Consider the following 15,612-nt stretch of genomic DNA (forward strand, 5'->3'; position numbering starts at 1 on the left):
GTAGCCGACAGTAGAGCAGGAGCTGAGAGACAAAGACCCCCATTAACTGTGGAGACAAGGGCCAAATCCCACTTCCTGTAGAGACCAAGTCCCACCTTCACTTCATGTAAAGAGACAAAATCTTGCCCCCACTTCCTGTAGAAAGACAAAGTCATACTCCACTCCCTCACTTCCTGTAGAGACAAAGCCCTGCCGTCACTTCCTGTAGAGACAAAGCCCTGCCCTCACTTCCTGTAGAGACAAAGCCCTGCCCACACTTCCTGTAGAGACAAAGCCCTGCCCACACTTCCTGTAGAGACAAAGTCCTGCCCACACTTCCTGTATAGACAAAGTCCCGCCTCCACTTCCTGTAGAGATAAAGTCCCGCCTCCACTTCCTGTAGAGATAAAGTCCCGCTCCCAGTTCTTGTAGAGATAAAGTCCCGCCCCAACTTTCTGTAGAGACAAAGCCCTGCCGTCACTTCCTGTAGAGACAAAGCCCCGCCCTCACTTCCTGTAGAGACAAAGTCCTGCCCACACTTCCTGTATAGACAAAGTCCCGCCTCCAATTCCTGTAGAGATAAAGACCCGCTCCCAGTTCTTGTAGAGATAAAGTCCCGCTCCAACTTCCTGTAGAGACAAAACCCTGCCGTCACTTCCTGTAGAGACAAAGCCCTGCCCACACTTCCTGTAGAGACAAAGCCCTGCCCTCACTTCCTGTACAGATAAAGTCCCACTCCCACTTCCTGTAGACAAAGTCCTGCCCTCACTTCCTGTAGTGATAAAGTCCTGCTCCCACTTCCTGTAGAGACAAAGCCCTGCCCACACTTCCTGTAGTGATAAAGCCCCACTCCCACTTCCTGTAGAGACAAAGTCCCGCCCCCACAGACTATGATGACTATATCCAGAACAGATGATAACTGAACCACTGACCACCAGGGACCATATGATCACTGTATTAGCAAGTACCAGATAATGGCCTCCACATACTGTATAATCACTGTACCATGTTTTACTAAGTATCAGATAGTGGCTACAACACTGGCCCACCAGGTATCATATCATCACTATACCATGAATCACCAAGTACCCCAGACAATGGCTATACCACTAAGTACCAGGTACTACACTATCCCTGGATTATGTATTAACAAGTATCAGACAGTGCCTATACTAGGGACCACCAGGTACCATATAATGACTTGTCCATGGATTACCAAGTATCAGGTAATGGCTAAACCACTGATCACCAGGTACCGTATTACCAGGTACAATTAATGACTCTACCAGGTATTCCAAAGCACAATATAATTAGTGGCCAGACCACTGATCACCAGGTACCATATCATTGCTGCATTAATTATGTATTAACCAGTATCACATAATAGCTACACCACTGCCCACCATATATATTACCATTGTACTATTAACCAGTATAGATAATGGCTACACCACTGACCATAAGGTACAATTTAATGACTCTACCAGGTGTAACAAAGCACAATATAATTAATGGCCAGACCACTGACCACCAGGGACCATATCAGCACTGTACTATGTATTACCTAGTACAGATAATGGCTACACCACTGCCCACCAGGGACCATATCAGCACTGTACCATGCATTACATAGTACAGATAATGGCTACACCACGGCCCACCAGGGACCATATCAGCACTGTACCATGCATTACATAGTACAGATAATGGCTACACCACTGTCCACCAGGGACCATATTAGCACTGTACCATGTATTACCTAGTACAGATAATGGCTACACCACGGCCCACCAGGGACCATATCAGCACTGTACCATGTATTAGCAAGCACCACATAGTGGCTACAACACTCACCACCAGGGACCATATAAGCACTGTACCATGTATTACCTAGTACAGATAATGGCTACACCACTGCCCACCAGGGACCATATCAGCACTGTACCATGCATTACATAGTACAGATAATGGCTACACCACGGCCCACCAGGGACCATATTAGCACTGTACCATGTATTACCTAGTACAGATAATGGCTACACCACGGCCCACCAGGGACCATATCAGCACTGTACCGTGTATTAGCAAGCACCTCATAGTAGCTACACCACTGCCCACCAGGGACCATATCAGCACTGTACCATGTATTAGCAAGCACCCCATAGTAGCTACACCACTGCCCACCAGGGACCATATTAGCACTGTACCATGTATTACCTAGTACAGATAATCGCTACACCACGGCCCACCAGGGACCATATCAGCACTGTACCGTGTATTAGCAAGCACCCCATAGTAGCTACACCACTCACCACCAGGGACCATATCAGCACTGTACCATGTATTACCTAGTACAGATAATGGCTACACCACTGCCCACCAGGGACCATATCAGCACTGTACCATGTATTACCTAGTACAGATAATGGCTACACCACTGCCCACCAGGGACCATATCAGCACTGTACCGTGTATTACCACGCACCACATAGTGGCTACACCACTCACCACCAGAGACCATATCAGCACTGTACCATGTATTACCTAGTACAGATAATGGCTACACCACTGCCCACCAGGGACCAGATGTTGTCCATCCCATTGACCGCTGTCTCTTCTGGGTTCACTGCTGCTCCTGGCACAATCGCTGCCCGCTTTGTCCTCATCAGGGGCCGCTGTGACGCGTCACACGTATGACGTCACACCGCAGTGGTGTCAGCAGTGTCCACATGGCGCTATGTCACCGCACCGTTTTAGGGATGACATCCCATAATTATCACCCCACTTCATCTAGACTGGTGTCTCAGCCCAGAGGTCAGGCTGCACATTCCCCCAGGTCTCCGGCTTCAGAAAGACGCGGCGATGTTCTGCTCTAGATAAGGCAGAAAAATAAAGAGATTTACATAAAATGAAGACAGAAAAGTGCAGCTCAGCTTTCCCCACGAGTTGTCAGGGGAGGCAGCGTCGCTCTGCAGAGGGGCTTAATTGCCTCCCCAGCGTCCGCGCCCCTTCTGAACATGGCGCTTCTGGGGTCCCAGGGAGGACCGCTCTTCCAGATTGGCCTGCTTTTCATCCGTGTGTTCCAGTGTCCTCTCATCTGCTATTATCTGCATGTGGTGCCGCATTACTCACAAGTGAAGGGTAGGAATGGAATAAAGATGTGATGTATATTAATGGTGGTCTGCGGGTGGGCTCTGTGTGAGGACCCCTGTCTCGGTGAACCATTCAGAATCCACAACCATGGGCACAGAGCAAGACGCCACCCCATTGTCAGATTAAAGGGCCTCATGGTAAAATGTTGGTCCGACCTCCGGGCCGTGGACCTGTGGCTTGTTCAAGTCTCGGCGTAGGTATAAAGGTCACATCCATGATTGCCAACAGTCGTAGGATTTTCCAGGACTGTCAGAATTTTTCGTAATCAGTCTACGTAAATTTGGGGACGTCCCATATACAAATAGGATGTTAAAATGCCCCTAAATTGCCAACGTCAATGTCGACATCTATGGACATCATCAGGTCAGGGGACCACTGTTGTCGACATGCGGGTATAGGTCCCAGTTCTTGCACAGGGACCCTTTTCTGTCTGTGTCCGCCAGTGGTAGTCCCATAGGTTGTGCAAAGCCACTGCTCCGTCCTGGCAAGTGATCAGCCCCAGTCTAATGAATCTTCTAATGAATGGCCGACATCAGCATACATTGCCCGGAGGAGTCAAGACCATCATTATCGCCAGTCTCAGTCCTCCGACAATTAAGAGAAAAATAAAATAAAAAATATTCGACCTCAGCAATCCCCCACAAGTCCTGTTTTGGTGCTTGCACAGTCCCTGCTGATCTCTTCTTCCTTGTCCCATCCTCGTTCAATAGGAAATGGGCAGAAATGTCTACTCAGCCAATCACTGTATAAGGCGGGCCAACACCACAGCCATTGACTGTCAAGGGTGGGGCCAGGACCAAGAGGCGGTGCAGGACCTGCAGAGGACTGGTATGGGTGAGTACATTTGTTGCTTTTTTTAAATATTTTTAACTATTAAAATATAAGTTAAATAAATTCAATTTGTCATTAAATCTTATTCTTAGAAAGTTCTTGAATTATCCAAGTGTAGGTGCTGCTAAGTATCACAACTTCTCTGTGATACTAGGTCCTGCTCTGCAGCTATTGGTTGAAGCTGCTCCTCACTGACTTCCTGCTCTGCAGCTATTGGTTGAGGCTGCTCCTCACCCACTTCCTGCTCTGCAGTTATTGGTTGAAGCTGCTCTTCACTGACTTCCTGCTCTGCAGCTATTGGTTGAAGCTGCTCCTCACTGACTTCTAGCTCTGCAGCTATAGGTTGAAGCTGCTCCTCACTGACTTTCTGCTCTGCAGCTATTGGTTGAAGCTGCTCCCCACTGACTTCCTGCTCTGCAGCTATAGGTTGAAGCTGCTCCTCACTGAGGTCCTGCTCTGCAGCTATTGGTTGAAGCTGTTCCTCACTGACTTCCTGCTCTGCAGCTATTGGTTGAAGCTGCTCCTCACTGACTTCTAGCTCTGCAGCTATAGGTTGAAGCTGCTCCTCACTGACTTTCTGCTCTGCAGCTATTGGTTGAAGCTGCTCCCCACTGACTTCCTGCTCTGCAGCTATAGGTTGAAGCTGCTCCTCACTGACTTCCTGCTCTGCAGCTATTGGTTGAAGCTGTTCCTCACTGACTTCCTGACCTGCAGCTATTGGTTGAAGCTGCTCCTCACTGACTTCCTGCTATGCAGCTATTGGTTAAGGCTGCTCCTCACTGAGGTCCTGATCTGCAGCAATTGGTTGAAGCTATTCCTCACTGAATTCCTACTCTGCAGCCATTGGTTGAAGCTGCTCCTCACTGACTTCCTGCTCTGCAGCTATAGGTTGAAGCTTCTCACTGACTTCCTGCTCTGCAGCTATAGGTTGAAGCTGCTCCTCACTGACTTCTTGGGATTATGAAGTAACAGCGCTCTCAAATGGTCCCCAACAGTTTCAGAGCAACACTTACAAACTCAATAGAAAAAGCAATGCACAAGTTTGTCCACCACTGCTAGGCAACAGCAGTGGTCGGACTCCTTGGTAACAAGCTGTAAAGTGTTCATATCTCAAGAACTGCTGCAAATTTTAATAAGAAAAAAATGTCATATTTGAAGATGGGAGAAGTCCTTTCATAGATAGGAAGGTGGGATGCTGATGCTTTACAGCTGCACTGACACATTGTGACAAACGTGCCAGAGGAGAGGTCTGTGCTGCTGAGGCATTTGGTTGATACTATTTTGTGCCTTGTGCCCACGGTATAGTACACGGTATGTAGAAAATGCTTCAGCTCTCCATCTTGGATGAAGATAACAATTAATTATCGGCCGGACCCTGAACAATTTAATGGATTCTCACAGATCAAAGTGAAATGTACAGGAATTTATAAACTTGGAAACTTCCAGCCCGTTGTCTGCATGGTCCTCCTCTCCGCTTATCGCGGCCCTGGAATGTGGGGATGGCGCGATATAGGGATTATGTTATATACAGAGGAGCGCTGTTGTGAATTCCGCTCTCGGGCTCCCTCCGGTGGTTGTAAGTGGCACTTTTGTGAGTTCTGCTCTTGGGCTCCCTCCGGTGGTTTTAAGTGGAACGGCTGCTCCTTGGATTTAGCAGTCAGCAGCTGCTACCATTGATCGTCTATTCTGGCTCAGCTATTTAAGCCTGGCTCTATCCTTCAGCCAGTGCCAGTTGACAATGGTTCCTGGTTGGATTCATATCTCTGCTTGGATTTCCCTGATGTTCTGACCAGTTCAGCAAAGATAAGTCCTTGCTTTATTCTTTTGCAGTCCATATTTTGTGGACTTTATCGTTCAGCACTTTCTATGTTTTTTTTAGTCCAGCTTGTCAGTATGGATTTATTCAGTTAAGCTGGAAGCTCTGGAAAGCAGATTTACCCTCCACACCTTTAGTCAGGTGTGGAGATTTTTGTAAACTCTGGTGGATTTTTCTAGTTTTTTAAAACTGACCGCACAGTATTCTGTCCTATTCTATCTATCTAGCTAGAGTGGCCTCCTTTGCTTCATCCTGGTTTCATTCTGTGTATGTCATTTCCCTCTCCTCTCACAGTCAATATTTGTGGGGGCTGTCTATCCTTTGGGGATTTTCTCTGAGGCAAGATAGCTTTCCTGTTTCTATCTTTAGGGGTAGTTAGTCCTCCGGCTGTGACGAGGTGTCTAGGGAGTGACAGGAACATCCCACGGCTACTTCTAGTGTTGTGTTAAGCTCAGGAACTGCGGTCAGTACAGGTACCACCTCCTCCAGAGGCCGTCCCATGTTGCTCCTAAACCACCAGTTCATAACAGAGCACGCTGGCATCACGTCATACATCATTTATAGCGGCCATTGATCAGTCCCCCCGGCTCCGCGATGAAGAACAGCCCCTGCCGCTTCCTCCCTTCTCTCTGTGGTTTTTCACTCCAGCGTCTGATCTAAGATAAGACTTATCATTGTCATGTTCCTCCAGATTTGATGGACACCCTGTGTAGAGGTCAATACAACCTCCAGATATAATATACGCACAGCATGGATATTCATTAATAATCAAGTACAACATCAAACCTAAAAAATGGGAAAAACAGACATTGATTTAGTCGTTAGGCTGAAAAAAATCATCCAAGCGACGAACCTTCTCCTACCTGTGGCATGCTGCACCTCTTCTGAATAGTAGAAGTGCGTCATGGCGTTATGAGGTCTAGTAATCGGAAGAGGCGCTGGGGATGCCGCAGGTAATAGGAGCTTCGCAGGGTTCTCGATGTGGCCACTGGACAAGGATCCTACACATCTGTTTGCTCCACTCTATCTACATCCAATCAACTTGACTGGACAAGGTCATAACCCAACTCTATTATCCTCCAATGGACCAACGCTAAAGAGCTGCTAAGGGGTCGATGAGTTGGGGTCTTCCCCGCTGCTTTTGTAAGCCTGATTCACAGGCTCTGGCATCTCTTGTGGCCAGAAATGTGAACAGATCCAGCTCAGAAGAAGAAGAAGCTCAATCAAGTCTTTTGACATTTCCATCTTTTTGCACCTTCCAAATATTCCAGATCCAGGGGAACATTCTCAGATTGGGGACGCTGTTCCGGAAATTTGAAGTTATGTCCCAATTCCAAAAGTATCTGTGCCTTCAGAACATTGACAGTCTTGGATAAAGCCGTCTGTCCACCACTCCATCTTCCTGCATGAGGGTCTCATCGCAGAGGTCACTAGACGGCTCCTGCCATGCGGAGCCACACACGTAGCACAATGCGGAGCAACACATTGTGGAATCGGAGGTAGGTGGGTGGGTTTCCTTTCCTTTGAGAACGTGAGGCACCAACCATAGCCTCAGACACTGCTCAAAGAAGAGACCGTTCTCCTTAACCATAAATCTCCCGTTTATGAAAAGCCTACAGGTTCTCAGTAGGGTTTAGGTTTGCTAAGAACGGGGCCGTGTCATTATTCTTACATCTATAAGGCCTTACCTGGCCCCGAGCAATGGAGACTTCGATGCTGTGATGGAGCACTGTCCTGCAGAAGTCTTCAAAGACGCAGGCTTTTTCCTGACCACTCCTTGATGAAAATGTCTTCTAAACACTGGTAGTAGGTTTGCTGGTGTCTCATCGAAGAGGTCTATGCCCGTTACTGATCCCGCCATGGCCCATCATCTGGTGCATCATCTCTTCAGTCCATAACACCTTTGATAAATTTGTCTACAGAATACTACTACTCCCAAACTTAACATTATACTGTGTACATAGAACACTACAACCATTAATGTGACCACCAGACATGACCATAGTAATAATCTACTTATGTGCAGCCAAATGACAGCCCACACACCGCTGGGGGCTCAGACACCATCTTGCACAGGTAGAGCGAGTTCAGGTTTATTTGGAGAAGAAATTCCAACCAAGTGAGCGACCCGACACCTGGCACCTGCCCCACTAAAACCCACCGACAAGTCACCACAACCCCCATCACTCTTCTCAAACACATTCAAATTCTAGTCATCCGCACTCCTATCCTCTCATGTCTTCTGTCAGGCAAGAGTAACCATGCGAGGGTTAACCAAACCACAGCGGTGCCACCTAGAAATCACAGCACGCAGCCGCAGCGGCACTGCACATTTATATAACAGGACAGTGCGGAGATCTGCTGCACGGAGGAGAATATAGACCGGCGGGCTGCCATTTATACATCAAATATCAGGTCCACATCATCATCTTCATTAATCACTGGTTATGACAAGGATTCTTCAGGATGATATCTGATCATCATTATTATCAAGGGTTCTTATGCCCATATCATCATCATCCTCATCATCAGGAGTCTTCATGTCATCATCGTTATCATCACTAATAAGAGTCTTCAAGAGTCTTCAAGCCCATAACATCATCATCAATAAACATCGAAAGGTCCATATAATTATCAATTGTCTTCAAGTTCAAATGATCATCACCCTCATCATCAAGAGTCTTCAGAAAAAAAAGTTCACCACTAGCCGAATATCCGATATCATGTATTCTTATTTCCTCATAATAAGACATTTTCCACATGACATTTAAGAAAAGACTTTTTCTAGTTCATATCATGAATATTAGGAGTTTACCAGTCTTCATAATTATCAAGGATCCTCGGGTGCAGATGGATCGTTTATCATCATCTTCTCTACAAGTCCACTTGACTCGATATCATCATCCCCATCATTATCACTGAACATCTACAAGTCCATATTACTACAACTATCATCATCATGTATCTACAAATCCATATCATCATCATTAAACATTTACAAGCCCATAAAATAATCAAGGTTCAGGTTCTTCAGGTCCAGATCACCTTTATCATCATCTTTTCTACAAGTCCACTTAACTCCACATCATCATCCGCAGCATTATCATCTCTGAGCTTCTACAAGCCCATATCACTTCTACTGTCATCATCATGTGTCTACAAACCCCTATCATTATTATTATTATTATTATTATTATTATTAATAAACATTTCTAAGTCAAAAAAATCATCAAAGTTCTTCAGGGCCATATTACCTTTATCATCATCTTAAGGTGTCTACAAGTCCATATCAGCATCATTACCAAGCATCCACAAGCTCCTATCATGGTGAAAAATGTTAGGCCCATATTAAGTTACATCCAACTTCAAGCAGTCTAATTTATTTAAGAGAACACAATGTTCCACACAATGTTTACACCTACGTTGGGGACTTCTTCAGATTCACCTAATCTCCATTATCATCAAGTGTCTTCAAGTCCATTTCATCATCATGATTAAGAGCTTTCAAGCCCATATTATCAACAAAGGTCTTCAGATCCATATCATACATATAATCATCTTTATGTATCTAAAAGTTCATATCATAATCATCATCCTCATCATCATTGTCAGAGCCTTCATACTTGTATCATCATCACTAAACTTTGACAAGGCCACATAATTATCAATAATCTACAGGTCCATATCATCATCAATTGAATTTATGCCCATATCATCATCATCACCTTTATTGAGTAGCTACGATTCCATTTATTATCAGAAGTCTTCAAGCCAACATTATCATTACCAGAGCCTTCAACTTTGAGAAGTCCACATAATTACCAATAGTCTACAAGTCCATATAATCATCATCTAGTGTATTCAAGCCCATTTCATCATCATTATCAGGTGACTTTATGCACATATCATCATCAACATCTTTATTAAGCATCTACGATTACATCTGATTATCAAAAGTCTTCAAGTCCACATTGTCATTATCATTACAAGAGTCTTCATCCCCATATCATCATCATTAAACTTCAACAAGTCCATATAATTATCAATCATCTTCAAGTCTGTGAAATCATCACCACCATTGTAATTATCATTAAGCAGCTACAAGAACACACCAACATCAAGGTTCTTCAGATCCACATCACCTCCAGAAAAAAATGATGCTAGCCATTAGCCTATTTCAATTATTCTTATTTATGACACATAATATATAATTCATATCATCATTATTATCTTTACGGCTCTACGAATCCATGTAATCATCATCATGACGTTATTATCATCTTTAAATGTCAGGTCCGTATCATCATCGGCTCTACCATCATCATCCCTATTAGGCATCTTGAAGTCCATATAGTCAAAAATCACCTACCACCGCCACCACCATCAGCATCATGAAGAACTTATCAGCATTAAGTGTCAAGTCCATATCATCATCGGCTTCACCATTATCATTAATATTAGGCTTCTTGAAGTCCATATCATCATGAATCATCCACGTGTCCATATCACCAACACCATCACCATGAAGAACTTATCATCGTTAAGTGTCAAGTCCATATCATCATTGGATTCACCATTATCATCACTATTAGGCTTCTTGAAGTCCATATAATCATGAATCATTTATATATTCATACCACCACCACCATCGTAATCATGAAGAACTTAGCATCATTAAGTGTCAAGTCCATATCATCATGGGCTTTACCATTATCATCACTATTCAGCTTCTTGAAGTCCTTATCATCATTAGTCATCTACATGTCCATACCACCACCATGTAGTGAATGGAAAAATGGAAAAAAACGTTAATTAGACATAGGGAAGGAACAAGTTGATCCAGCTTCTGATCCTCAGATCAAAGAGACGTGGTTTAAAATCATGAAGTCTTCATTCGATTTAAACCAAGTCTAAGAACGCACTTGTGTCCGAAACGCTTCTTGTAGCTTCAATTTTTTTTGTCCCCTCTACTACTCTTCCATCACAGAGGATTTGGTTTCTTATATTTTGCATTTTATAATTTCTCTATTGATTTTTAACTCTTCTGGAAATAAAGATTTCATGATTTTAAATTACATATCTATGAACTGTGGATCAGAAGCTGGATCAACTGCTTCCTTCCCCATACCGTCACCATCAGCACCACCATTATCATCATCATGAGGAACTTATAGTCATTAAGTGTCAAGTCCATATCATCATTGGCTATATCATCCTTAGCACTATTAGGCATCTTGAAGTCCATATCATCATGAATGATCAACATGTCCATCACCACCACCATCACCACCATCATGAAGAACTTATCATCATTAAGTGTCAAGTCCATATCTTCATCGGATTCAACATTGTCATCACTATTAGGCATCTTGAACTCCGAATCATCTACATGTCCATCACCACCACCATCACCATCATCATGAAGAACTTTTCATCATTTAGTGTCAAGTCCATATCTTCATCGGCTTCACCATTATCATCACTATTAGGCATCGTGAAGTCCATATCATCATGCATCATCTACGTGTCCATACCACCACCATCATCATCATCAATAAAGTCCGTGTAATAGTCATGATTACAATGATCATCACTCTCAATGTGATTTTTTTAATAGGTTGTGTCAATTTAATCATACCCATAATCACCACCATTATATTACATCATCATCATTATTAATATTATTACTGAGGGCCTTCAAAGTCAGTGTCCTCATCATCCTTCCTACTCTCATCACCAGCATTAAGCCTACCAGCGGCCATGACAATGGCACATTTGGGCTGATGGAGCATGCGGAAGGCTGGAGCGCTGCTCCGGCAGTGATTAGCTGGAGCCTGGTGCGCCCCCTCCTCTTACCTTTGCAGATTGTCTTCTCATCTCATGTTGCAGGCCCTCTCAGTCCCCATGCTGTGTGATAGCTGCACAAGGCTCATCCGTCCCCGGTCCTGCAGCATAGCCGAGCCTTCCCCGGATCATACGGAGAGAGCATTGACTGCGGCTTCCCCACATCCACGCTTCATGTGTGTAGTGGTGTGTTCAGCTCACTGAGTCACGTCGTCGCTGTGTAGGACTGAATGTTCAGTTGGGCTGAATGCCCGAGTAGGCAGATAGGTGGGTGTAGAGGCTTCGGCACAGAACGGTGCCAGCTCACCCGCCAAGAAAGGGCTAATATTTTCATATAGTGAAAGAAAAAAAAAGATCATCTAATTATGGAGCTTGGAAATGAAAGAGCGAAGCTGCGGACTGATATTATATCTCATTTCTATCTATCTAATCCAAGAAAAAAGAAGGCAGCACTCTATCCCCTTAAGTCAGGAAGAAAACGGACGTTCCTTAATTCATCTTTCAAAACTACAAAAATAATAATACCGCCATACAATGCACCAACAGAAAATGACCACAAAAAAACCCCACAACCAAATACATAAAATCATGTAATCACAGCACTATACAATGTCTAATTAATACTGTCATAGGACGAATGTTAAGTTCTAGGTGATCTAGGAAGGAGTCTCTATCACATGACATTATAAGGAGTCTGGATTATAGGCCTGAAAGTTCCCGCCACAAAGACTAAATGCCCCGCCATCATCAAGGTGTAACAACCTATTTATATCAAGACTTTATCTAACAACATGGTTACATCAGAGACAGGATTCTTTACTGTAACAGCAAGACGTTTGCACTGTCATCATAGACAGGATTCTTTACTGTAAAAGCAAAAATGATTTAACATCACTGTTAACAAGATTATTTACAGTAAGAGGAAGACATTTTCACCATCATCAAAATCTGGATTCTTTATCGTAAGATCAAGAAAATTTCACCATCTTCATAGACAGGATTCTTTACTGTAAGATCAAGAAAGTTTCACCATCATTATAGACAGGACTCTTTACTGTAACAGCAGGAAAGTTTCACCATCATCATAGACAGGATTCTTTACTGTAACAGCAGGAAAGTTTCACCATCATCATAGACAGGATTCTTTACTGTACAATCAAGAAAGTTTCACCATCTTCATAGACAGGATTCTTCACTGTAACAGCAGGAAAGTGTCACCATCATCATAGATGGGATTCTTTACTGTAACAGCAGGAAGGTTTCACCATCATCACAGACAGGATTCATTACTGTAACCGCAGGAAGTTTTCACCATCATCATAGACAGGATTCTTTACTGTAACAGCAGGAAGGTTTCACCATCATCACAGACAGGATTCTTTACTGTAACAACAGGAAGGTTTCACCATCATCACAGACAGGATTCTTTGCTGTAACAGCAGGAAGTTTTCACCATCATCACAGACAGTATTCTTTACTGTAACAGCAGGAAGGTTTCCCCATCATCACAGTCAGGATTCTTTATTGTAACAGCAGGAAGGTGTCACCATCATCACAGACAGGATTCTTTACTGTAACAGCAGGAAGGTTTCACCATCATCACAGGCAGGATTCGTTACTGTAACAGCAGGAAGGTTTCACCATCATCACAGACAGGATTCTTTACTGTAACAGCAGGAAGGTTTCACCATCATCACAGACAGGATTCTTTACAGTAACAGCAGGAAGGTTTCACCATCATCACAGACAGGATTCATTACTGTAACAGCAGGAAGGTTTCCCCATCATCACAGTCAGGATTCTTTATTGTAACAGCAGGAAGGTGTCACCATCATCACAGACAGGATTCTTTACTGTAACAGCAGGAAGGTTTCACCATCATCACAGGCAGGATTCGTTACTGTAACAGCAGGAAGGTTTCACCATCATCACAGACAGGATTCTTTACTGTAACAGCAGGAAGGTTTAACCATCATCACAGACAGGATTCTTTACAGTAACAGCAGGAAGGTTTCACCATCATCACAGACAGGATTCGTTACTGTAACAGCAGGAAGGCTTCACCATCATCACAGACAGGATTCGTTACTGTAACAGCAGGAAGGTTTCACCATTATCACAGACAGGATTCTTTACTGTAACAGCAGGAAGGTTTCACCATCTTCATAGACAGGATTCTTTACTGTAAGATCAAGAAAGTTTCACCATCATTATAGACAGGACTCTTTACTGTAACAGCAGGAAAGTTTCACCATCATCATAGACAGGATTCTTTACTGTAACAGCAGGAAAGTTTCACCATCATCATAGACAGGATTCTTTACTGTACAATCAAGAAAGTTTCACCATCTTCATAGACAGGATTCTTCACTGTAACAGCAGGAAAGTGTCACCATCATCATAGATGGGATTCTTTACTGTAACAGCAGGAAGGTTTCACCATCATCACAGACAGGATTCATTACTGTAACCGCAGGAAGTTTTCACCATCATCATAGACAGGATTCTTTACTGTAACAGCAGGAAGGTTTCACCATCATCACAGACAGGATTCTTTACTGTAACAACAGGAAGGTTTCACCATCATCACAGACAGGATTCTTTGCTGTAACAGCAGGAAGTTTTCACCATCATCACAGACAGTATTCTTTACTGTAACAGCAGGAAGGTTTCCCCATCATCACAGTCAGGATTCTTTATTGTAACAGCAGGAAGGTGTCACCATCATCACAGACAGGATTCTTTACTGTAACAGCAGGAAGGTTTCACCATCATCACAGGCAGGATTCGTTACTGTAACAGCAGGAAGGTTTCACCATCATCACAGACAGGATTCTTTACTGTAACAGCAGGAAGGTTTCACCATCATCACAGACAGGATTCTTTACAGTAACAGCAGGAAGGTTTCACCATCATCACAGACAGGATTCATTACTGTAACAGCAGGAAGGTTTCCCCATCATCACAGTCAGGATTCTTTATTGTAACAGCAGGAAGGTGTCACCATCATCACAGACAGGATTCTTTACTGTAACAGCAGGAAGGTTTCACCATCATCACAGGCAGGATTCGTTACTGTAACAGCAGGAAGGTTTCACCATCATCACAGACAGGATTCTTTACTGTAACAGCAGGAAGGTTTAACCATCATCACAGACAGGATTCTTTACAGTAACAGCAGGAAGGTTTCACCATCATCACAGACAGGATTCGTTACTGTAACAGCAGGAAGGCTTCACCATCATCACAGACAGGATTCGTTACTGTAACAGCAGGAAGGTTTCACCATTATCACAGACAGGATTCTTTACTGTAACAGCAGGAAGGTTTCACCATCATCACAGACAGAATTCTTTACTGTAACAGCAAGAAGGTTTCACCATCATCACAGACAGGATTCGTTACTGTAACAGCAGGAAGGTTTCACCATTATCACAGACAGGATTCTTTACTGTAACAGCAGGAAGGTTTCACCATAATCACAGACAGGATTCTTTACTGTAACAGCAGGAAGGTTTCCGGGTAGCTCAGTCATTAGCACTGTAGCCTTTGCAGCACTGGGGCTCTGGGTTAAAATCTTCTCGTGTTTGCGTGGGTTTCCTGCAGGTTCTTTGGTTTCCTTCAACACTCCAAAGACATAGTGATAGGGAAGCTAGATTGTGAGCCCCAATGGGGACAGTGCCAAAAATGTCTGTGAAGCGCTGTGAAAATAATGGTGCTATACAAATGAGTAAAATAGAAGTAGAAAAATAGATCATAGAGAGGATTCTTTACTGTAAGAGCAAGAAGATTGTTGAGGGTCATATGGCAACACCCATTAAAGGGTCAGACTTTGACTTAGGAGGTGGCTACCTCCAATAGGTGGCACCAGTGAGGCAAATGTCTTTTTTTCTAGAGAAGAACAAATTTTTATATTTTTTTCCCCCAGGAAACCAACTGGTGGTCTCCACAAGGAGAAACGTAACCCTCCTAGACCTCCATCAAAAACC

General features: G+C 43.7%; 1 protein-coding gene across 2 annotated transcripts in view; it reads right to left on the reverse strand.

The window, feature by feature from the left end:
- Positions 1–15,612, reverse strand: part of LZTS3 (leucine zipper tumor suppressor family member 3) — a 109,738-nt gene that overhangs the window by 52,739 nt on the left and 41,387 nt on the right. Inside the window, exon 1 of one of the 2 annotated variants that reach the window (XM_077280302.1) lies at positions 11,636–11,817. The exons of the other annotated variant lie outside the window; for it this stretch is intronic. The gene's annotated coding sequence lies outside the window, so the exon portion shown is untranslated. Of the gene's footprint in view, positions 1–11,635; positions 11,818–15,612 lie in introns of those variants that run through there. 2 annotated transcript variants of the gene reach the window in all.

This window comes from Ranitomeya variabilis, chromosome 1 (genome assembly GCF_051348905.1).
Source record: "Ranitomeya variabilis isolate aRanVar5 chromosome 1, aRanVar5.hap1, whole genome shotgun sequence".
NCBI classification, from domain to species: Eukaryota; Metazoa; Chordata; class Amphibia; order Anura; family Dendrobatidae; genus Ranitomeya; species Ranitomeya variabilis.